General features: G+C 35.7%; 1 long non-coding RNA gene across 1 annotated transcript; it reads left to right on the top strand.

Annotated features, from left to right (window-relative positions):
* Positions 1-4,101: 4,101 nt before the first annotated feature.
* Positions 4,102-7,101, top strand: LOC121417309. Its single transcript, XR_005970340.1, has 4 exons — positions 4,102-4,398; positions 5,197-5,280; positions 5,540-5,749; positions 6,756-7,101. It is a non-coding gene; the product is annotated as an uncharacterized LOC121417309 (long non-coding RNA).
* The last annotated feature ends 19,087 nt before the right edge of the window (positions 7,102-26,188 follow it).

Raw genomic sequence — 26,188 nt, 5'->3', positions numbered from 1 at the left:
GTTTTTATTCAAAAAAGCTTCAACTGGACATGGAGTTTTCACATTTGCAATCATTATTTGTGTATTAATTGCAACAAGCATAAAAAAGAAGAATGACCTTTCATTTTGTGAGGATGCATTTCCTAATTTAAGAACTGTTTATTTCAATAGATTATTAAACATATTTTTGTTTCATAAAATATCTAAAAGATAAATGTTCTTTACACGGTTGATTTATTGAGATATGTCTTTCAGTCAATGATGGATTTGAAGTGGAGGGGGGGGCAGGATGTTTGATTAGGTTTTATTTAAAGTTCTTATATGCAAGAGTATTTTCTAATCATGTATTACAATAAGGATTAAGAATGCAATTTTATAGTGCTTGCTTCAAAGGATTTTCACTAGTAGGAAAATTTTATTCTGCAATTTTGTTATAAGTACCCCCTTATATATATTATGGGGGGATGTCAGATATATTGTGAGAAATATTCACCTAGAATGGGAAAACGAAATCAGAGTAGATGCACTTGGTTGTTTGGGTGGTGTACCTTGAGGCAGTGCTGGATTTGAAGTTGCCGTATTCCATGGTTGAGGGAAATAAAGATGATTGTTTAATTCTGGGAATGCTTGATATTTATATAGATTTTCAACAAAATTAAATGCATAAATGATCTTAACTAACTTATTAACAGAATTTTGTATGTATGAAAATGAATTAATTGGAGAATTAAATTAATAAAAAAATCACTTTAAAAAATAAAATCTATTTTTTATTAATGTCAACACAGTTACAAAAAATAAGCGTGAAGGGAGTGAAGTCAAAGTAGATGCACTGGCTTTGCTAGGTGTTATTGGAACTTGATCTATACATGACCTGCAATGTATATATATATATATATATATATATTTTTTTTTTTTTGGGGGGGGAGAAACATTGTTCATTGGATTAATACATTACATGTACATGTACTGAGAATATTATATGCCTATAGAATGTACACTCTAATGAATTTGACATTTGAAAATATTTCCATTATATTTTTTTGCCAAGGTATTTTGTTGTACAATCATTAAGACAGGAAATAATTATATGCTTGAATATTGAAATTTTCATGATTTCTCTATGTACACCGCCTTGAAATATTGAAATAAAAAAAAAGCTAACTTTAAAATATTTAAACTGCTTTGATGTAAGATGCTTCTTATTACAGGTTTTCTGTTGAAGCATTTTTGAAAGAGCAAGGGGAGGGGATGACAGAGAGAAAAAGGTAGTAGGATGGTGAATGTGTGTGCAGTAGCGTACCTAGGATTTTCCACAGGGGGGGGGGGGCAAAATCGTCCGCAAAAAAATGACAAAAAGGGGTCTTCAATCACAAAAGGATTTCGTACCAGAAAAAAATGACAAGCAAAAAAAAAAACTTCTCGTCGGGGGGGGGGGGGGGCAGTCTGCCCCCCGTAGGTACGCTAGTGTGTGTGAGAGATATAGAAAGAAAATGAGCGGTAACAAGAGAAAGATGAGAACGAGAGAGAACACTTCATCACTTTCACTTCAATATTGTTTAACTATTGAGAAAAGTTTCAAATTGAAATGAGAAATAGAAATTGATATAATTTATTTTGATAAAAAAATATTCAGGAAATATATATGGGAATGAAATAAACTTCTAATTCTAGCTACAACTACCCCACCCCCAAAAAGGTTATCTTTCCAAAAGTCGGGTCATCTCGTCCCAAATATATGTTTTATTTCGATTTTGAATGATCTTGTATTTTTTACCATCATGAAAGAACTAAACCATTTTGAGTAGGGATTTCAGCCAATGTTTCAGTGATCCACAAATATTTATTTTTATGCGTGCTAGAGTTATGGGATGCACTTTTGATTACCATTAACAAAATAAAGTCAAGATTTAGGGAATAAATCATTGCAGTCTCAATTTTAAGAAAGAAAAATAAACAGATTGGAGGATAAAGTTTACTTCAGAAAATTTTGGGACGTGTTCTTTCTAGAATTTACATTTGAATTTATTTTTTTTGATATTTTTGGCGATGGAACTGGATTCAAAGGTCGTTTCGCAATTTTGATTATGACGTAAGAACAGCTGATCGACAATCTTTGTTATGATTGTTGTTTTTATACTGAAAAAGCATTAGAAGACCCATATACTTTTCGAATATTGGTTGCCGGACGACTGTACGGGCATGCGCGTTGTAATAACTCTCAGCTCAGCCTCAACTAAACTTAGCGATCGAGATCGTAGACATGCAAAATCAACAGCTTAATTTCATATTAAATGCCGCTTTACATCAAAAAGGTAAGTATTAAGAGAAAGCGATCTGATAAGATACTACTTATTCTTGAAACTGATGAAGTAATTATATTCATACTTCAAGTTTCATCGGGTAATCTTTATATTACATCTGTTTGTTGTCATTTTCTTTTCAGCCGAATTAAATTTATTCAATGATTAAAAACATGACATCGATGTTAACGGATGGGACCGACATGAGATTATCGTCGACGCGCAGACGACCGCAATGGTTGAGACAAATTTTCATTTTTATTGCATTTTGTGATGTATATAAAAATAGCGGATGTACAATACAATTCGACTCATCCAACAATGAATAAGTTTTTAATGTACTTTCATTTCATGTAATCGATTGAGATTGCAAATTTCGGTATTTTATACCCCAGATTTTGGATTTTCGAACCCTGTTTGCCGTGGTCAGCAAAGACGTAGCAGACAACATACGCTCTACTGAGCATGCTCAGAACCGTGGTCTAAAATTAAACCATGGTTTAAACCATGGTTTAATTTTAAACCATGGACTAAAGAAACCATCGTTCGTGAAACAGAGAGGGGGTTTAAACCCCCTCGGGGTTTAAACCATGGACTAAAAAACCTAGGAGGGGGTTTAAACCCCCTCGGGGTTTAAACCTCCTTTGTGAATTCGGGCCAGAGTGTTTATACCCACCCCCAGCCAAAAACATAGTTTATACCCCTAAAACCCAGTAGGTACAATTTGGTAGTATATAAATGCCAATTTGATCCTCTCTCCACTCAAATGTAGGGTTCTTGGAAGTAACCCCCCCCCCCTCAAGCCAATAAATAGTTTATACCCCTCAAACCCAGTAGGTACAATATGGTAGTATATATATTATGCCATTTTTATCCCCTCTCTACTAAATTTAAAATGTAGGGTTCTTGGAAGTACCCCCCCCCAAACCAAAACATAGTTTATACCCCTAAAACCCAGTAGGTGCAATATATATAGGCCAATTTGATCCCCTTTCCACTCAAATGTAGGATTCTTGGAAGTACCCCTCCCCTCAAGCCAAAAAATAGTTTATACCCCTAAAACCCAGTAGGTATGATAAGGGAATATATATAGACCAATTTCATCCCCTCTCCAATTAAATATAGGGTTTATACCCACCCCAGCCAAATACATAGTTTATAACCCCTAAAACCCAGTAGGTACAATATGGGAATATTATATAGGCCAATTCCATTCCCTCTCCAATTAAATGTAGGGTTTACTGGAAGTACCCCCCCCCCCCTTCAAGCCAAAACATAATTTATACCCCTAAAACCCAGTAGGTACAATATGGGAATATTATATAGGCCAATTTCATTCCCTCTCCAATTAAATGTAGGGTTTTAATGGAAGTACCCTCCCCCCTTCAAGCCAAAACATAATTTATACCCCTCAAACCCAGTAGGTGCAGTACTTATATATAGGCCAATTTGATCGCATTTCCACTCAAATGTAGGGTTTATTGGAAGTACCCCCCCCTTCTAGCCAAAACATAATTTATACCCCTCAAACCCAGTAGGTGCAATATATATAGGCCAATTTGATCCACTTTCCACTCAAATGTAGGGTTTATTGGAAGTACCCCCCCCCTTCTAGCCAAAACATAATTTATACCCCTCAAACCCAGTAGGTACGTGCAATATATATAGGCCAATTTGATCCCCTTTCCACTCAAATGTAGGGTTCTTGGAAGTACCCCCCCCCAAGCCAAAAAATAGTTTATACCCCTAAAACCCAGTAGGTACGATACAGGAATATATATAGACCAATTTCACCCCCTCTCCAATAAGATATAGGCCCGAATTCACGAAAAACCTAGCTCCTGGTTTTTGGTGGTTTAAACCCCCTCCTGGTTTAAACCCCGAGCTGGGTTTTTCATTTACGTTTCACGAAAGAGGTTTAAACCCCGAGGGGGTTTAAATGCGTCATAAAACGTCATGAAACGTCATATTTTTTAGTCTGCTCTTAGATGTGGTTTAAACCATGGTTTAATTTTACGAGCATGCGCACTTGAGGAGTTTGTGAAAAATCCGTGAAGCGAAGAAAATTTTTCTTGCGGTCCTGGACCTGACAAGTGGTCTTCTTGATTAGAATTTCGTAAGTATTCTTCTTTGAATTCGTAAAAAAATTCCCGCTTTCCTTCTCTGGAATATATTGATACGTTTTAAGCAGTTATATGAAATTGGTAGTGTTGTTTTTCATGATTGCGAACGAGGTTTTGGTATTGACAAGTCCAGACGATGCACTTTATCGTCGCGTGTGTATTGCCACAGTCCCATCCGTGCATTTAAGTGTTGGGATATTTTGTCCCTGTGTTGTTGAAGGAATTGAAGGTGCTCAGCCGCGGGCCGGGCTTAATTGTTTTATGAGCTTCACGAGGATATTTATATTATTATGCCATCTATATCTTGATTTGTCAATGTCAAGATGAAAACGAAATATCTAAATCTATATAATTTTTGTACTATTTGGTGCATTTTAAGAGGAGAAACTCAGAGTCAGAAAGAATTTTTTTTTCAATTTGATTTTGAATTTGCCTTGACTAAGCTTCGTAGGCCTACTAAAAAGGCTAAATTGCATTTCAAATTCAAAATATACATTTGTAGATCGAGATCTACCTTTTTGCTTTCAGCACAGGCCAATTTTTGAGGCTGTAGGAATATTAAAGAGTTGATTACTCAAAATTTGGTCTAACTCTAAAGTCTTCACTTGCAAATAGAGAAAATAGAGCCCCCCCCCCACAAAAAAAAAACAGATTTAAGTCGTTAGGCCTAGGCCTAATTTTGAAAGGCATATTCCAGTTTCAAACAAATTAGAACAATGTTTTTTTTATTTATTTATCATTCACAGTGTTTACTGTGAGATTTTTTTTTTTATTTGACCATTGTTTCACAGAATTACATCGGCATCAGAGGTACCATACAGTGTAGGTCTTTATGGATTATCTCCATCTTCTTCACAGCTTTAAATTACTAAGAGGTATGATTATTAATTTGATTTACATTGTTTTGATTTGTTTAAAAGTATTATTGAAATGATTTAAGATATCGAACATGAAATATTTAGACTGAAGAAATGAAATGGCTTGAATGTAGTTTTTGTTAATCTCAGGAAGTAAATTAAGAATGCAGTAATTATATTGGCAGATCAAATCTACATGCACATGTACAGTTTGGAATGATTATAAAGATCACAAATTAAAAGAATTAAAAATAATATTCAACTCTTCTGCACACAGCTACCTTTCCCAAGACATTGTGGGCTACATGATGCTAAAAATCCATTGAAATCGTACAAGGATGGGCCATCTCGAGATCAGTATCGACTGTCAAAAGAAACCGTCACCAATATGCTGGAAGCCGAAATGAAGAGGGACACACAGCTCAGAGGATAGATCAACTTCCTGTTTATTTGCAGGTGTTGACAACTCTCCATTTTTATGCAGTGGGTAAGTAATTTAATTTTTTCATAAACGATTATTGAATGTTTCTTGGCACTGTTAAATCTAAATGACTGAGATTGTTTCTATAATTTTAGGACTCCAGATAAAGCTGATGACATGACAATATCTAGAAATCAGAGAAGGAGGACATAAATAAGAGTATCATTTCAGCAACAGTCAAGTACCTATGAATTGCATAATTTAAAAATTCCAAAACTACCACAGCAGTAGTGAGGCTCTGCTTTTACAACTGTTATGTCAGGTTAGAGTTATAAATTTTGCCATTAACCCGTTGTAGAGCTTCATGAGGTTCACCAAACTTGTACACAAAATTTTGAAATTTTGAATATAAAATTATGCTAATTTATGCAAAATTTATTCATGCTAATTTATGCAAAATTCATAATCACAAAAAATGCTTCTGTATTTGTAGACCAATTTTGATTTTTTTTTTCATCCGTCTGGTAGAGCTACATGTACATGAGGGTCCCCAATTTTCCACACAGACTTTTGAAATTTTGACTAGAAAATTATTTATGTTAATTTATGCAGAATTTATTCATATTTCACAAAACGCTTCTATGTCACTTCTCTATTAATTTCAATTCTGTTTCCTCAATTTCTGTCACAAATATAATTCACTAGTGACGACTTGGCTGAAATTAAAAATTGATGGTACATTGTTTGGGTACTGTACAACCCAATTATTTTTTTTTTACCTTTAATCAAAAGATGTGCAAAACTTCAAGGTAAAAAGTCATTAAAGCATTGGGCAAAAAATTATTCAATAGTTGTTTTTGAAGTCAGCACTGCTGCTATATTGAATCGCATAATGATGACGAGACTGCCAAAGGCGTTCCACTTGTTAAAATATATTGGAGAAAATTGTATGATATTTGTACAAGATGAATATTCATTGTTTAACATCTGTATGTGCTTCAATGAAATGTTTTAAATTACCTCAAAACAATCACCTCACCTATCAACCATATGGTTTGTTTTTATTTTACAGGATCATTTTAAAAGATGCATGGTGATGAGGCAGCAATATCGCAGTCATCAATGTGTCAGAAGCTAAAGCAAGAAGGAAGAGGCAATACATGAAGATTCCTACAAGAGAAGAAGTTGAAGCAACTCGGAGACAGTTCTATCTAACTGTTAGATTTCCAGGAGTGAAAGGTGCAATTGATGGGACACATGTCTACATCAAGAGCCGGGGGGGGGGGGGGGGGATTGGGCCATATGCTTCTTATATACCCCTTCCAACTTCATGTGGAGAGGAATGCCTATAACAATGGCAAAAGCATTAAGAACATAGAAACACAGAGTTCATTTAAATTTATGAAGAATACTTTACTTCTTTATTTGTTAATAAATTGATTATTATAACCCTGTGATTCCTGCAGCTTAGCTTAAGTAACCTCTCTTTCTTTATTCAAAACATCCATTCGTAGTTTGTGCTCCTTCAAGCTCATATCGTGTCTTTCAATCTCATTTCATGCTCTTTCAATCTCATATCATGTTCTTTCACTCTCATCTTGTACTCTTTATTTATAAAGTCGAGACCATGTTTCTTCCATTGAACTTCAATTCTAATGGCATGCACTTCTACCAGCTCAAACTCTTCTGACAGATGATTCTTTTTTCTTTGAGATGGGTAATTCAAATTCCATTTTGCAGAACAAAGGTTTGTGGTATTGCTGCAGGGTTAAAATTCAATATTGAAATGCATTTAAGTACATAACATATAGTAACAGTACAGTTGTAAAACACATACTATAAATCATGTTGTCAAAGATGTATGTTGTTTAACGTACTGGTAACTCTCTACTTGATAGGTTCAGCTTCTGACACCAATGTACATTGTGTTTTCTGATTGTTCTCGGAACCATAAATTGAATTTTTGAAAACATTAAAGACTTAATTATAAAAATTTCTTTAAAAACAGACAACAATGCAATGCATTCTTTTCAGAAGTATACAATATTCAGTGCACAGTTCATTGAATTGCTTGAATCTGGTAACATCCATATATTGAAGCCCTTTTCATTCTTCAAATGATTCACCCTCCCAGTTCAGTTTTATAAATCCCTCTTCACCTCTAAATACCTTACTACACATCTGTAGTATATTCAGATTATTTTGTGTGTACCAGTGTATTGTGCATCCAATTGATCTTGTAATTACATGTACTTGTACTTGATTTGGGGATCATGTTTAATTTGCTACAGTATTTAACATCTATTTCAACTACTTCTGATATATATATGAGTCTGGCCAAAAATATTCTGCCAGAAAGGTTCAATGGAAAAGGGAAAAACAGGCATGGTAATTTTAATGATACTAAATTACCTTGAAGAGGAATGCGATTTTGAAGAAATTCCACCAGTCTGGGAATGTTTCCTTGATACCTCAGACAAATGAATTTGTAGAATTTGTCCTTGTTGTGAAAGAAATAGATGAACTTCTGTTCTTTTGCAGATTTATAAATATCAACAATGTGTCACATTCATCTCAGTTGGGAGGGTTTTATTATTTTGTTTCAAGGAAAGTGATGAATACTCTTGATAATGTAATTATATTATGATTTGGGAAGTATTTTGAGAGGTCCACTATGTGAGATAGTTTTTATTCAAAAAAGCTTCAACTGGACATGGAGTTTTCACATTTGCAATCATTATTTGTGTATTAATTGCAACAAGCATAAAAAAGAAGAATGACCTTTCATTTTGTGAGGATGCATTTCCTAATTTAAGAACTGTTTATTTCAATAGATTATTAAACATATTTTTGTTTCATAAAATATCTAAAAGATAAATGTTCTTTACACGGTTGATTTATTGAGATATGTCTTTCAGTCAATGATGGATTTGAAGTGGAGGGGGGGGGGCAGGATGTTTGATTAGGTTTTATTTAAAGTTCTTATATGCAAGAGTATTTTCTAATCATGTATTACAATAAGGATTAAGAATGCAATTTTATAGTGCTTGCTTCAAAGGATTTTCACTAGTAGGAAAATTTTATTCTGCAATTTTGTTAAGTACCCCCTTATATATATTATGGGGGGATGTCAGATATATTGTGAGAAATATTCACCTAGAATGGGAAAACGAAATCAGAGTAGATGCACTTGGTTGTTTGGGTGGTGTACCTTGAGGCAGTGCTGGATTTGAAGTTGCCGTATTCCATGGTTGAGGGAAATAAAGATGATTGTTTAATTCTGGGAATGCTTGATATTTATATAGATTTTCAACAAAATTAAATGCATAAATGATCTAAACTAACTTATTAACAGAATTTTGTATGTATGAAAATGAATTAATTGGAGAATTAAATTAATAAAAAAATCACTTTAAAAAATAAAATCTATTTTTTATTAATGTCAACACAGTTACAAAAAATAAGCGTGAAGGGAGTGAAGTCAAAGTAGATGCACTGGCTTTGCTAGGTGTTATTGGAACTTGATCTATACATGACCTGCAATGTATATATATATATATATATATATATTTTTTTTTTTTTTGGGGGGGAGAAACATTGTTCATTGGATTAATACATTACATGTACATGTACTGAGAATATTATATGCCTATAGAATGTACACTCTAATGAATTTGACATTTGAAAATATTTCCATTATATTTTTTTGCCAAGGTATTTTGTTGTACAATCATTAAGACAGGAAATAATTATATGCTTGAATATTGAAATTTTCATGATTTCTCTATGTACACCGCCTTGAAATATTGAAATAAAAAAATAGCTAACTTTAAAATATTTAAACTGCTTTGATGTAAGATGCTTCTTATTACAGGTTTTCTGTTGAAGCATTTTTGAAAGAGCAAGGGGAGGGGATGACAGAGAGAAAAAGGTAGTAGGATGGTGAATGTGTGTGCAGTAGCGTACCTAGGATTTTCCACAGGGGGGGGCAAAATCGTCCGCAAAAAAATGACAAAAAGGGGTCTTCAATTACAAAAGGATTTCGTACCAGAAAAAAATGGACAAGCAAAAAAAAAACTCGTCGGGGGGGGGGGGGGGGCAGTCTGCCCCCCGTAGGTACGCTAGTGTGTGTGAGAGATATAGAAAGAAAATGAGCGGTAACAAGAGAAAGATGAGAACGAGAGAGAACACTTCATCACTTTCACTTCAATATTGTTTAACTATTGAGAAAAGTTTCAAATTGAAATGAGAAATAGAAATTGATATAATTTATTTTGATAAAAAAATATTCAGGAAATATATATGATAAACCTCTATTTTTTGGGAATGAAATAAACTTCTAATTCTAGCTACAACTACCCCACCCCCAAAAAGGTTATCTTTCCAAAAGTCGGGTCATCTCGTCCCAAATATATGTTTTATTTCGATTTTGAATGATCTTGTATTTTTTACCATCATAAAAGAACTAAACTATTTTGAGTAGGGATTTCAGCCAATGTTTCAGTGATCCACAAATATTTATTTTTATGCGTGCTAGAGTTATGGGATGCACTTTTGATTACCATTAACAAAATAAAGTCAAGATTTAGGGAATAAATCATTGCAGTCTCAATTTTAAGAAAGAAAAATAAACAGATTGGAGGATAAAGTTTACTTCAGAAAATTTTGGGACGTGTTCTTTCTAGAATTTACATTTGAATTTATTTTTTTTGATATTTTTGGCGATGGAACTGGATTCAAAGGTCGTTTCGCAATTTTGATTATGACGTAAGAACAGCTGATCGACAATCTTTGTTATGATTGTTGTTTTTATACTGAAAAAGCATTAGAAGACCCATATACTTATATTGGTTGCCGGACGACTGTTCGGGCATGCGCGTTGTTAACTCTCAGCTCAGCCTCAACTAAACTTAGCGATCGAGATCGTAGACATGCAAAATCAACAGCTTAATTTCATATTAAATGCCGCTTTACATCAAAAAGGTAAGTATTAAGAGAAAGCGATCTGATAAGATACTACTTATTCTTGAAACTGATGAAGTAATTATATTCATACTTCAAGTTTCATCGGGTAATCTTTATATTACATCTGTTTGTTGTCATTTTCTTTTCAGCCGAATTAAATTTATTCAATGATTAAAAACATGACATCGATGTTTACGGATGGGACCGACATGAGATTATCGTCGACGCGCAGACGACCGCAATGGTTGAGACAAATTTTCATTTTTATTGCATTTTGTGATGTATATAAAAATAGCGGATGTACAATACAATTCGACTCATCCAACAATGAATAAGTTTTTAATGTACTTTCATTTCATGTAATCGATTGAGATTGCAAATTTCGGTATTTTATACCCCAGATTTTGGATTTTCGAACCCTGTTTGCCGTGGTCAGCAAAGACGTAGCAGACAACATACGCTCTACTGAGCATGCTCAGAACCGTGGTCTAAAATTAAACCATGGTTTAAACCATGGTTTAATTTTAAACCATGGACTAAAGAAACCATCGTTCATGAAACAGAGAGGGGGTTTAAACCCCCTCTGGGTTTAAACCATGGACTAAAAAACCTAGGAGGGGTTTAAACCCCCTCGGGGTTTAAACCTCCTTTGTGAATTCGGGCCAGAGTGTTTATACCCACCCCCAGCCAAAAACATAGTTTATACCCCTAAAACCCAGTAGGTACAATTTGGTAGTATATAAATGCCAATTTGATCCTCTCTCCACTCAAATGTAGGGTTCTTGGAAGTAACCCCCCCCTCAAGCCAATAAATAGTTTATACCCCTCAAACCCAGTAGGTACAATATGGTAGTATATATATTATGCCATTTTTATCCCCTCTCTACTAAATTTAAAATGTAGGGTTCTTGGAAGTACCCCCCCCAAACCAAAACATAGTTTATACCCCTAAAACCCAGTAGGTGCAATATATATAGGCCAATTTGATCCCCTTTCCACTCAAATGTAGGATTCTTGGAAGTACCCCTCCCCTCAAGCCAAAAAATAGTTTATACCCCTAAAACCCAGTAGGTATGATAAGGGAATATATATAGACCAATTTCATCCCCTCTCCAATTAAATATAGGGTTTATACCCACCCCAGCCAAATACATAGTTTATAACCCCTAAAACCCAGTAGGTACAATATGGGAATATTATATAGGCCAATTCCATTCCCTCTCCAATTAAATGTAGGGTTTACTGGAAGTACCCCCCCCCCCTTCAAGCCAAAACATAATTTATACCCCTAAAACCCAGTAGGTACAATATGGGAATATTATATAGGCCAATTTCATTCCCTCTCCAATTAAATGTAGGGTTTTAATGGAAGTACCCCTCCCCCCTTCAAGCCAAAACATAATTTATACCCCTCAAACCCAGTAGGTGCAGTACTTATATATAGGCCAATTTGATCGCATTTCCACTCAAATGTAGGGTTTATTGGAAGTACCCCCCCCCCCTTCTAGCCAAAACATAATTTATACCCCTCAAACCCAGTAGGTGCAATATATATAGGCCAATTTGATCCACTTTCCACTCAAATGTAGGGTTTATTGGAAGTACCCCCCCCCCCTTCTAGCCAAAACATAATTTATACCCCTCAAACCCAGTAGGTACGATACGGGAATATATATAGACCAATTTCATCCCCTCTCCAATTAAATATAGGGTTTATACCCACCCCAGCCAAATACATAGTTTATACCCCTAAAACCCAGTAGGTACAATATGGGAATATTATATAGGCCTATTTCATTCTCTCTCCAATTAAATGTAGGGTTTTAATGGAAGTACCCCCCCCCCCCTTCAAGCCAAAAAATAGTTTATAACCCCTAAAACCCAGTAGGTACAATATGGGAATATTATATAGGCCAATTTCATTCCCTCTCCAATTAAATGTAGGGTTTTAATGGAAGTACTCCTCCCCCCTTCAAGCCAAAACATAATTTATACCCCTCAAACCCAGTAGGTGCAATATATATAGGCCAATTTGATCCCCTTTCCACTCAAATGTAGGGTTTTTGGAAGTACCCCCCCCCCTTCAAGCCAATTCCCTTCAAATTAAGATGATCTTTGACCTTGTTCAGGCTACCAGCAATAAGTTGATATTAAAGGTAGTCAAATTTCTTGGGGAAAATACAATTATTTTGTTAAAATTTTCAGCCTCAATGACCTTTGACCTTGATCATGTGACCTTCAACTCGGTCAGTGAAACTTGACTGCCCTAGGCCTAATGCCAAAGTTTCAAGAAAAGATCCAGCTATAACCTGCGAGACAAAATTGATGAAAACAGCTCAATCATATTTGAATATTTGCCCTTTTAGCCGTCCATACTATGCTGGGATGCTGTGGCTGAAGTTAGAGGCCGCTTGGTACTCGAGTCTCCTGAGATTAGAGTCGACTCCCTGACTCTGGCATTGAGAATCGGGTAGACTCGAGTACTCGGCGCTGGCTCCCAAGCCTATTCGATATTTGTGCAAAACAATCGCATGCGCCCTTATTTGGGAAGGCAGTGTATACAGCCACACGCGTGTGTCTTTACCATCCAGCCACACGTGTGTGGTTATATCCAGAACACCTATCTGTGGATACCGCCACACGCCGCCAGTAATAACAGTAAAACACGTATGTAGGTCTGACCGTCTATATCACGATCAAAATAACCTCATTTCTTCATTAAATTCTTACATTCTAAACCCCTTTGATATCCTTAGATCGTTTCAATTTCATTCTCACCGTCTTCTCTCCTTGCTTTTCTTGTCTTGTTACAAACGGTCGTCTGTTTAACAGCAAATTCTCTTTTTCTACTTGTGTCGATTCTGGCTTCCTTCGCGGTGGCAGACCCATACAGCGTTAGCGCAGCGCAGTAGTAGACATACACAGTTTGTACCAAGCGTTAAGCATGCACGAATCCCGAGTTTCGTACGTACGCACGTACGCGCACATAGCCTAGAGTCAGTAGAGAATCGACACAAGTAGAAAAAGTGTGGAAATTTGCTATTTAACAGGCGGCCTTTTGTAACAAGACAAGAAAAGCAAGGAAAGAAGACGGTGAGAATGAAATTGAAACGATTTAAAGAAATCAGAGTGGTTTAGAATGTAAGAATTTAATGAAGAAATGAGGTTAGTTTTACTGTTATTACTGGCGGCGTGTGGCGGTATCCACAGATAGGTGTTCTGGATATAACCACACGCGTGTGGCTGGATGGTAAAGACACACGCGTGTGGCTGTATACACTGCCATTTGGGCAAAGCCTCCTCCTGTGGCAGGAATCCAGGCATCTCCATCGCCGAGCTCCGGCCGCAATCAGGTACTTCTTTTCATTCCAAAAAGGATGATCGAATGTCACAAATGGAAGCATTAATTCCCACGTTTAGAACATGATAGCCTAATAATGCTTATTTATCAATTAATACCTTTCATAAACGACGTACTTACCGCATTGTAATTTATTAGCAATGACTATTTTGAACCTCTTTCGGACGTATTAAATCGCGATTCGCGTCATCAGCCGGTTGCCATCATTTTCGAATTCGGGACAGTCCCTAATTAACATAATAGACTTTCGCAGAATTTAGCGTTTAAAATGCAATTGACCGGGGATTGATGGTGACTTGTATGGTCAAACCACAATTGAAATTAAATATTCCTTCCGATTCACAGCGAAGGAGAGAATTTAAATATGTTATTGAAAACGGATTGAATAAGGGATATCACGTACCACACTGGCAGAACTGGGGGGGGGGGGGCGCTGCCGGCCCGTGCCCCCTTCCCCTTTTGAGAAGCAAAACTGATATTTGTAATGTAAAATGCCCCCTTTTTTGAAAGTGAAGACCATTTTTTATTTGCTTGTCAATTTTTTTTTTTCGGGGACAAAACATCCTTAATTTCATTAGCTCACTGCAACCATCCTGCCTGTGGGGAATCTACAGGTAGGACTTTGGTATGCCAATGCTGTACCACATACTTTATCATTAAAACATCACTTTTGTGACCAAAATTACTAATTTCCTTATAGTTGCAATTTATTTTTCATTAGTAACTTGGGAATAATTTTTGTATTCACAAGAGCGCTCAAAAACTTGAATTTTGGGCATATTTTTTTGTACGCCCTCTATTGGTGGAAATTAATATGGCAAGAAAATTTTCATTTTGCAATCTCTATTTTAAATTAAGAAAAAAATAATTTAAAGAATCAAACTTACTTAACAGCCAAGTTATAATGAAAAGTTGCAATGAAAACTAATAGTGTAAAAAATCAAGCATTTGTCCAAAAGAAAAAGAGAAAGTAATCCAAACATTGTCAACCTTTTTTTGTCACACATAAGACATAGTGATGTAACTGAGAATAAGGTTATATCATAACCTTCAGTTTCATTGAATGAGTGCTTAATTTTTGGTTTAGAACCTTTTTAATTTTGGCTTGTCAATTTTTTGCTAGGAAAAATGTGCCCTAGCAGCTCCCCCCCCCCTTGGAAAATCCTGGATCCACCCCTGGATGTCACAGCGTGTTGGCGTGATGACTGCTATAGTTATAAACCTCTTAAAACGCATAAAGAATATAAGTAAAACAGCCCCGGATGGGGGCACCAAACTTTAAGCTTATTTCCGCCATAGATATATACATGCACATGTAGATCCGCACATCTGGTGAGCGTTTCATCAACATTTTTGTCCGACAAGTTGTCAGATCTGACATCTTTCCTTGATTCTGATTGGCTGAGAGGTACTGTTACTATGGTAATTGTCGGATAAAACAGAACTTGTCGGACAAAGGTCCTTCATGAAACGCTCCCCTGATTGTGATATGAATAGTGAACAATATCGAGCTGATGTCATATATCTCCCTTATACATGTTATATTGGATTGTATTATGATGTTTATTCAAAATTCAACAGAACTTGTCGGACAAAGTCCCTTCATGAAACGCTCCCCTGATTGTGATATGAATAGTGAACAATATCGAGCTGATGTCATATATCTCCCTTATACATGTTATATTGGATTGTATTATGATGTTTATTCAAAATTCAATCTATTTCCCCAAGAAATATAACTTCTCATGTTATATGTAAAGCACCATTGATGAAACTTAAGGAAACATGTTTTTAAACAAAATAATGAAATAATAAGAAAGTGTGGACGTGGCATCCTAAGTCCAAATACTGTATATTTAAATACTATTGTAAATTCATGAAGGGGTATAATTTCACTATCCGAGTGCTAAGCACATGTTATATGTTTTTTTATTAGGCTATATATTCGGACCTCAAGACGTACTATGGACATTAAAAACATTTTTGGAAATCGTGAAGAAGGTCCTTTTCTCATGAAGTTTATTACTCACTCGGAAATGAAGTAGGGAAATGTCATTCAATGTGCACGCAAACTGAAATGATTGAAGATTATGACGTACGTAAAAAAGATTTTAAGAAAGTTTGGTTGTATAAATGATGATCAAATACACGTATGAAAAGCGCTGCCTTTTTATGCCCCTTACTTTTGTCAATTTCATTTAGCACCCCTAGTTAAAACTGATCAGTTTGAACGTAAGCATCATGTTGGTATTTGGAACACTCGAGAAAAGGAGGGGGGGGGACATTTTTTTTTGCTTGTCAAATTTTCCTCGGAAAAATGTGCCCTCTCCCCTGGAAAATCCTTGATCCGCCCCTTCTTAAATGGTTGTATAAAGAACTTTAAAAGGTTCCAAAGTGGCTGTTTAAGGTAATTTAAATCTTTTAGAGAACGTTTTAAGGTTCTACATACGGAACAACCATACAATCCTCTCAGAATCTATTTTTATTTATTACTTTTTTATTAAAAAAATCTGTTTCATTCATTCCTATGCATTTATTTCGTTCATAATTATTAGAAATAACATTTACAAAACATATTGGAATATACAAGAAATATGAATAATTTATGAACAAAGAGACGGCTCAGAAGGCAGAGATATACAAGTTATAAAAAAAAAACTTACAATATATATGTACAACACCTATAATAAACCTAAATACGTAATGTAAACAAAGTAACGATTAAGTTTATAGTCTCTTTTTGAAAACTGAAACGGAAGGGCTATCTTTTATATGTAAAGGAAGGTTATTCCAAATGATTGGACCCTTGAAAAAAAAATAGATTTTTTTTAGCAACATTAATTAGTTCCCGTCAATGGTAAGTGAAAATGAGAGGAACTGCGTGTATTATATGAATGGAAATCGTCATTAACTCTTTGCACACTGAATTAATTTTGGGGGATAATGATAATTGGTTCCATGTTATTTTCTTTAGTTCAGGATATCCACATTGCACCATTGATAAATTATTATTATCATATAGATGTCATCCAAGAACTGTTGCCTTTTATTAGCTTATCTATACAGAGGTAGGGGAAAAAACTAATTATAACGATTGTTGAATTTAAGTACGAATGTGGAAAATTGCAACATCAGCGTTGAGAGGGTTAAAAGAAAACTTATCAGAAAGACTTGGAACATTTGTTGTTGTTGCAAAGAGTGTATATTTATCAAAAATAGTATCATCAGGGGCCCTTTGCAGAAAGAGTTGCGTTTAAACGCAAGTCAAAAAATCAAACGCAAGTCCCAAATGCGCACTGTTGATTGGTTGAAAATCAAGTAGACAACGAACCTTATTTCGCTTTCGGATTAACGAACCTTCGTAATATCCGAACCTTCGGAATAACGAAGCTTCGGAATTACGAATGTATACGGAGATTTCAGTTAGGAAACTGCTCTACCAGCGGGCCCTGCATAACGTAACATAACATATTATTACCATAAATTTCTATGTCCTTGAAAGCATTCTGTGTCACGGTGAAAACTTATATGCAAATCGTCATGAATATTCATTAGGTGTGCTGATGATGTCCCACTTAACTTCATCTGATGTTAATACACGAAATGATGATTATTCCATATTTCCATACATGAGTGTGTTTATGATATGTCTTCCTTATACTTAAATAATGTGAAGTAATGAATATCTTATATATGCATTAGATCAGTTGTCTTTTTTTCATTCTATGTACGTGAAAAAATGAATAGGCCTGTATAGATAATATAATCTCATGTAATACCCCCCCCCCAAAAAAAAGGCGGGATATGCAATCACCAATTTTGCTCATTGTCTATGAAGACATGCATAGAACTGCTTCACAAAAACAATGCAAAACTTTACAATCTCATAACATGGCTTGTCCGATATTGATGAACGGTATGTGTCTGTGTAGGGATTCGCGCCAGAGTTACCGATCGAGTGATACTTTTATGTAAAATTTTGTGAAAGAAAGTAAGGTACTTTATTAATAGAACAAGCTTTGTGACTACATGGCTCTGTGATGCTTTGTAAACGAAGTGTCTGTTTCTGTTTATGGTATCTCCCGAAGGAACTCGACAAGACAACGTTTTGCTGATAAACGCCATGCTGGTTAATAAACTATTACCTGGAAAACATTTTACGTCTAGCTTAATCCGTCATAATGGCTGACTTTATAGACGACATATATTACTCTCGGGCCTTTTTATTAAAGTGGAAACAGTGGCAGAGTGTGGATTCGAACTCACAACCTTGCGATTATAAGTCCAATGCTCGAACCACTGGACCACACGACCCGAAAGTCTAACAATTTACATTATAAGATATACCGCCCCCCCCAAAAAAAAAAAATCCAGAGGAACATGCTATAGAAAGGCTAAGCTTCCCAGGGCCATGGTCTGCGCGTCGCCCTTGCGCTATATATTTAGTGAATTTCATATCCTTTTCATGGAATCAAAGTTCATGTTCCATCGGAGCCACGACGATTGGTAGGGCATACCACTTTCACAAAGATTAACCACCAATATCATTTTAAGGAAGGTTAAACTATTGTTCTTAAAAATCTTAGCTCTGGACTCCGGATTCATTTGTCATTTATTCCAGGGGCCCGTTGCAGAAAGAGTTGCAATCAATCGCAACTCTAAAAATCATGCGCAAGTCCCGAATGCGCGTTGTTAATTGGTCGAAAATCAAATTGCGCGTTATTTTTAGAGTTGCGATTGATTGCAACTCTTTCTGCAACGGGCTCCTGGAGATCTGATTTTTGCCAATAAATCTTACATCCGCCCCTGAAAAGTATGATAATGCAAACGAGACTTCTTAATTGACTTCTTGATAACGTCAGCCACTATGACTGATTAACCAGAAGCGGATCTAGGGGGGGGGGGTTGCAACCCCCCTAAAAAAAATCCGGGGACCATTTTTAAATCTTATCTTTTTCTTAAACTTGTAATTTTATTGTATTCTATTTCTATGTATTTATTTCATTTATTATTTTTATTATTATTATAATTTCTTTTTTGGGGGAGGGGGGGGGGGGGGTGGGGCGAACAAATTTCTTTGTATCTGTGTTGTTAACTGGCCTTACATTGCAGGAAAATGCAACTTAATTTTACAAATTTTATGGGGGTTAATTTGGCAACGACCTCTATACTAAAAATAGTGGTGTTTTAGATGCAAGAAAACGCCATTTACACACACAGATTTTCAAAAATTTTCCCTACTGTGGGAGGGGGACACCCCCTCCCACACCCTCCCCCTCGCTCGCTTGGACTCGGTCGCTACGCTCCCTCGCATATCACCCCAACCCCCCCTTTATAAAAAGCTGGATCCGCCCCTGTTAACCTAGACGTAAAATGTTTCATAGGTAATTGGTCATATACCAGCTTGGCGTTTACCAGCAAAATGCTGTCCTGCCGAGTTCCTACGGGAGTTACCACAAACAGAAACAGACTATTAGAAAGACAAATCAAAGCAAAAGAGAAACATACAAACGAGAAACATTATAAGCTTATACATCAATTATTATACTTGGAAATTTATGTTTTTGATCGCATGTTATAGCACTTCGCCCATATCCACTTAACTATCTTGGAACAATGAGTAACCATAATTGCAACGCAAGTATTTTTTAAAGTTTTTATTCATTTGAAGAGTTATGTTCCGAATAGAGCTAGATCCACTTTGGGTGTTTTTCTATAAATCAAGGTTTTTTTTTAATTCACCACTTTCCCTTAGCTACTGTTGTTCTATTTTGATATATATGATAGTACTATCATCTAAGATTAATGAAATCCTGATTTCAAAAATTTAGCATCATTATCAATTTTTAAAGATTTTTTGAAATGTTAATTTTCATGGATTTATTTCCTTTAGGAACAAAACCTTAGTAAAATGTCATTTTATTTTTGCCAATTTAAACATGTTTGATATTGGAAATTGACATACACCTGTACATATGGTTAACCGAGAACATTCTACTTCTTTTCTGATGTTTATCCACTGAAATCCCCCCCTAACAAAGAAGATATTTTATCTCTTCTATGGACGGTGACAATTCGATATCTAATTCCAAAAGGAACTAAATCCAAAAATGTCCATAAAATTATAAAATTCTGTTATTTTCATCAAAATTTGCACTGATGGTATAAACTTGTATACACAACATGCACCGAAAATATTTAATGCATAACTTAATGTAAAATAACCAATTTTAAACAACATTATAGTGGATTTGGCCTCCTTTTGGAACAAAACTGTTCTGGATTTCGTTCCTTTTGGAACAAAACTCAAATTTGCAATCAATTTTTACCAATCTTTCCAACTTTCTTGTCAAATACGCTATGTTGCATTTGATTCCCACGGTCTAAGATACATATATTTCTATCAGAAAATCAATTCTGAAAAGAAGGCCATCATTAGAGCTGCAGTCTCTGTCATAGACATTACGTATCTCAACTTCAGCAAAGATGAATTCCCTTATTATTTTTAATTAACTGTCATTACGAGCTGCCGGAATCTCTTAAGATGCTAATGTTACAGGACATCTGCTCTCCGCCTTACGTCACCAATGATGCTATTTCTATCAGTTTGTACAAAGATCATATATTCTGACTTTTATCATGCACAAATTAGGCATGGTAATGAGACTCAAAAGGAGATCATAATTTATAAGTAAACATCCATTGACCTAACTAACAAACTACTAGTCCCAATCCCCAAATTTTAATAGAAACACGTTTCCCCTTCCAGTATTACAATTTATATTGAAGGTAAACATCATTCAATAAACTGAGCTACTTTGCCCTATAAGTTCCATTCAAATTTGATTTCACATGAGGACTGAAATAACTGCAATTATTCACAATGTTGAAATCATTATTACCCCAGCATGGGAATGTGTTCGTTGGTAAATTTGATTCCTTCGTAGTTACTGTATACACAACAGTTAGAAGAGGAAAGTGCATTAGTTTATTCCACTTACAGTTCCTCACTTGATGAGAGAGTCCACATGCAGCAAAAGGAATCGCCTGTCCACACAATGCAGCAACACGTCAACATCTTGTTAAAGAATTGATGCTAAATTAATAGAAATATGCATGGAAGAAAACAAGTCCATGCCTTAATAATGACAAGCTCTTATGGCTAGCCCTAGAAGCAACTGTGGAACTTGGGTGTGTCCCCGGGGGGGGGGGGGGGGCACTTACATTGGCGAGTGGATACCATGCGCGACCCCAAAAAACACGTAAAAAGGATGTCGTTTTCACGATAGGGCACGTTACGTACGTAACGTGATAAGGGTGTCGAAAACACAAAAATAATGAAAAAAGGGTATTTATTTCGCTAGGAAAATTACGTGTTTAGGGTCGAATTTGCGGGGATGATAAAACAAAATTAAAATGTTTTATAAAGGATGTCCTTTTTGCCCCAACACTTCGTGTTTAGAGTCCGATTTGCGCGAGGTGTAGAAGGTGGGGTCGTACTAAACCAAATAAGGTAAAGCCGACGACCGAAGGACCCGTAACAATAAAACATTCCTGTACTTGTTTAGGGGTTCATTTCAGGGAATATTTGCCAAGAGTATCGTTTTGTTTCCAACACTTGTTAAGGGTAGGGTTTCACACGCCAATACTTGTTAAGGGGTGCATTTTCAGAATATGGAAATTACGTGCTTAGGGTGCATTTTTTAAAACACTATTTAAAAAAGGGTAAAAATTCACTATTGAAAGATTGAAATTTCATTCCATCAGGACTGGTTCCTCATCTCTCTCTGAGAGGACTGTGTCTAGGGACCATGGGCTCGTTGCATAAAGAATTCCGATTAAACGCAAGCCAAATATATCAATCGCAAGTTCCAAATGCGCTCTGTTGATTGGTTGAAAATCAAGTTGCGCATGATTTTTAGATTGCGATTGATTGCAACTCTTTCTGCAACGGGCTCCTGATTTGCTACTTTGCATTTAAAGAGTACACAATTGATGTGAGAGCGAAGAAAAAAATCCGATTTAATTTCTCATTGTGTAAACATCAGCAATATGATGTAAAATGTACTCTGCTAGCAATATTTATGTTTTTCGTTTTCAGTTTCTCTTATCAAATCTGTTTAAAAATCGACTTAAGTTGTATTCTAAAAAGAGCTCAATCCATGGCAAGGAGCTACGACCGAGCGAAGCAATCGAGCAATTAAAAAAAAAATCTTTAAAACGAAAGTTTGAGTAAAATTGGACAAGCAATAAGATAGTTATGAGCATATTCCTGTCGATATTACTAATGCCTTGGAGATCCTCCAATTGGCAATGCGAACAAGATCTGTGACGTCATACATCTCTCTCCTTTGGAAACTGAAATTATACCCAAAACATTGTCATCGAATGATATTTAAATTCATCAATGACATAATGCAAAGCTTCTATTACATGTTTTCCTCTCATAAAAAAGGACACATGGGGTTGTTTAACAAAAAAAAATTAAGTATGACTTTAATAACTCGCACTTAAATGCCGACGCATATATGCAACGCACGATCTTATTGATAGATACTCAGTAGTGCGCGTCCTCATGACACGATCTGACCACTGCGGTCAAGCTTTACATACCGTGCGCAACTCGGTATTTAAGTGCGACTCTAATACCGTGTTTACACTTAATCGGCTTTTGAATCGGCTCGCGGTTCTGAACAGCGAGCTGTAACAGCGTGTAAACGCAGTGCAGGATAAACCAAATGTCGATTCTGCATCGGTTTTGGTTTTGAACCAAAAGCCGATCAAGTGTAAACACGGTAAAAGTCATACTTAAATTTTGTGAAACACTCCCCTGATCTTGTGATTGCCTACGTGAGGATCAACATCGCATAAGTGATCTAAATATTCAAAATTCTCATAAATCACTCTTAATCTTAATCGCGTTCAAACATACATGTAAATATAAAGATAAATCCATAGTGATGACATGCACAATCTCACAAATTTATTGTTTTGATAAACAGGGCCTATATACATTTTAATTATAATTTACCAATAAAATATAAACTATTAATTAATGATAAATATTGATTTTATATGATTTTCGAACACAAAGCGATAAATCATTGAGGGTGGCCTATATCTAGTTAAAGTCTGTAGTATGACTTGACTTCGTGGCTCTACCCTGCAGTTGGCCTCGTCTGCTGTGCAAACCCTTCACTCGAGTTAAGGGTCTGAATGGGCAGCCTACTGAAGGCTCTCTCGCTCACTGCAAGATTTGTATGTGCTAGTCTTTGCGTGGAGGCGCACTTGTTGATCAAAGTTCCAGTCAGGATCTGTGCCTGTAGACTACAGTATGCCCTTATTCTGGTGACACGACATTTTATCCATATTTCTCCAAACTTTCCAAATGTGATCACTGACGTACTGTTCTTATCATCTGGGGCCCGTGACAGAATTTCTACACAGCAAAAACTGTGGTGTTAACTGGTGTACATAGAGGACCACACCAGTTATTTTACACCAGTGTTAAATTGGTGGTGTTAGTGTTACACCTATAGGTGTTATTACAACACCTATGGTTGTTACATTTACACTCTTTGGTGTTATGTTCAATCTCTAGGGTGTTATTTTAACACCTCATGGTGTGGTCCTCTATTAACACCAATTGGTGTCAGTTTTTACAGTGTATAAATCATTGTAGAACATTTTTTTACGATTGATTACATTGGTTACGATGTACAATCAATCGTGAAAATCAAGGCTACGATTAATCACTAACCTTTGGTGTTTCTTTAATAGAAGTTGAATACCACAATAGACCAGTTCGTAGTTACTTCATGGACAATTTTGGTTAAATTACCTTTGATTTCGTTCATTATGATAGGCAAATTTCAAAGCAAAATATGACGGTAAGCTTGCCTTACATAGCACGATGAAGAATATGAAAAGACCAGGGGCCAGTAACAGAAAGCTTAGCAACATTTTTCTACGATTGATTCCATTGACTACAATGTACAATCTATCGTGAAAATCAAGTCCCTTTGTGTTACGGGACCCATGTGACTAGAATAACACACCAATGAACACTCTATAAAGGTATTCGTTGCATTTCTAATTTGGATACACATTACAGCATGTTGTACAATGTACTTGGTAAACTGTGAAATAGAAGTCGTTCGTTGATTGTTTTTTATGGATATAAATGAAAACACAATTCAAAAGAATATATGAATAGGTCTAATCAAGACACCTAAGTTGGTGCTTATCTCATTAAATTTTGAACCCCCGTGTACTGTCACTTTCGTACCAATGACCCTCCTCTGATCATGCGCAGAGTGGAACTACGGACTGGCTTTTACATGTACGCTATACCTGGATAGCTTCAATATCTTTATTTGAAGAGAGCCCATCGTAATGAAAAATGGGGGTAAGTCATCTAAAGGGAAATGAAGCCTTTGGAACAAGATAGCTTGTGTGAAAATAGAAAAATCAAAGAAACAGACCGACGAAAGTTTGACAAAAATCAGACAAAATAAGAAGTTATTAGCATTTGAATACTGCGACCACCTATGGAGATCCTCCCATTGGCAATGCGACAAAGATGTGTGATGTCACTTGTGAACAACTCTCACCATAACTTTAGAACATATTTCACTTAAACCGCCACTTTTACACATCTATCAGTAGATCATGTGTTCTTTCTATAGGAGAGCATGCAATACAGATTTTGAAAGAATACATCATGGATGAATAGTTTGTGTCCCCATTAGAAAAAGCGAAAAGAGACATTTTGGGGGTATTTTATAGTCGATCATGGGGAAAGTTGTTCACTTGTGATATCACACATCCTTCACTGTAAAAACTGCGGTGTTAAAACTGACACCAATTGGTGTTAGTAGAGGACCACACCCTGAAGTATTAAAATTACACCCTAGAGATTAAACATAACACCAAAGAGTGTAAATGTAACAACGAAAGGTGTTATAATAATACCTATAGGTGTAAAACTAACACCACCAATTTAACACCGGTGTAAAATAACTGGTGTGGTCCTCTATGTACACCGGTTAACACCACAGTTTTTGCTTAGTTGTAGCATTTCTATTGTGAGAATCTTCATAGTATTAGTGATCGATACATATTCAAATGTTCATAACTTTCTCATTATTTGTCCGATTATTCTCAAACTTTCTTTGTTCTTATTCTTTGTTTTTCTGTTTCGACACAAGCCAACTTGTTCCAAAGGTTTATTTCCCTTTAAGACAAGTGGATCCTCAGATGTGAACGGGCTCATTCTGAGAGTGCTATGCATGGTCTTTTACTCAGGGTCGTGTAAACGTATACACACAGTCTAAAACATTAAAGGTCAAGTCCACCTCAGAAAAATGTTGATTTGAATCAATAGACAGAAATCAGACAAGCACAGTGCAGAAAATTTCATCAAAATCGGATGTAAAATAAGAAAGTTATGACATTTCAAAGTTTCGCTTATTTTTACCGAAAGAGTTATATGAACGAGCCAGTTACATCCAAATGATAGAGTCGATGTCAACCATTCACTATTTCTTTTGTTTTTTATTCTTTGAATTATACAATATTTCAATTTTTACGAATTTGAAGATTTAGGACCTCCTTGCCTGAAGCACAAAATGTTAATGGAATTCCACGTGTTCAGGGAGGAATGAAACTTCATTTCACATGACAATGACGAGAAAATAAAAATATTTCATATTTCATGTAATAAAATACAAAAGAAATAGTGAGTGATGTCATCAGTTCCTCATTTGCACACCGACCTAGATGTGCAACTGTTTTGTGAAATGAAGCGAAACTTTAAAATGCCATAACTTTCTTATTTTACATCCGATTTTGATAAAATTTTCAGTGTTATGCTTGTGAATTTTTCTCTTTTTATTCAAGTCAAGTTATTGTTGGGGTGGACTTGTCCTTTATGCTTATTCTTACGCATCAAACGTGTTATGCTCCACACAGCAAAAACTGTGGTGTTAATCGGTGTTCATAGAGGACCACACCAGTTATTTTACACCGGTGTTAAATTGGTGGTGTTATTTTTACACCCCTATAGGTGTTATTACAACACATTTTGTTGTTACATTTACACTCTTTGGTGTTATGTTTAATCTCTAGGTTGTAATTTTAACACCTCAGGGTGTGGTCCTCTCTTAACACCAATTGGT

This window comes from Lytechinus variegatus, chromosome 6 (genome assembly GCF_018143015.1).
Source record: "Lytechinus variegatus isolate NC3 chromosome 6, Lvar_3.0, whole genome shotgun sequence".
NCBI classification, from domain to species: Eukaryota; Metazoa; Echinodermata; class Echinoidea; order Temnopleuroida; family Toxopneustidae; genus Lytechinus; species Lytechinus variegatus.
This window is presented reverse-complemented; position numbering and strand designations above follow the sequence as displayed.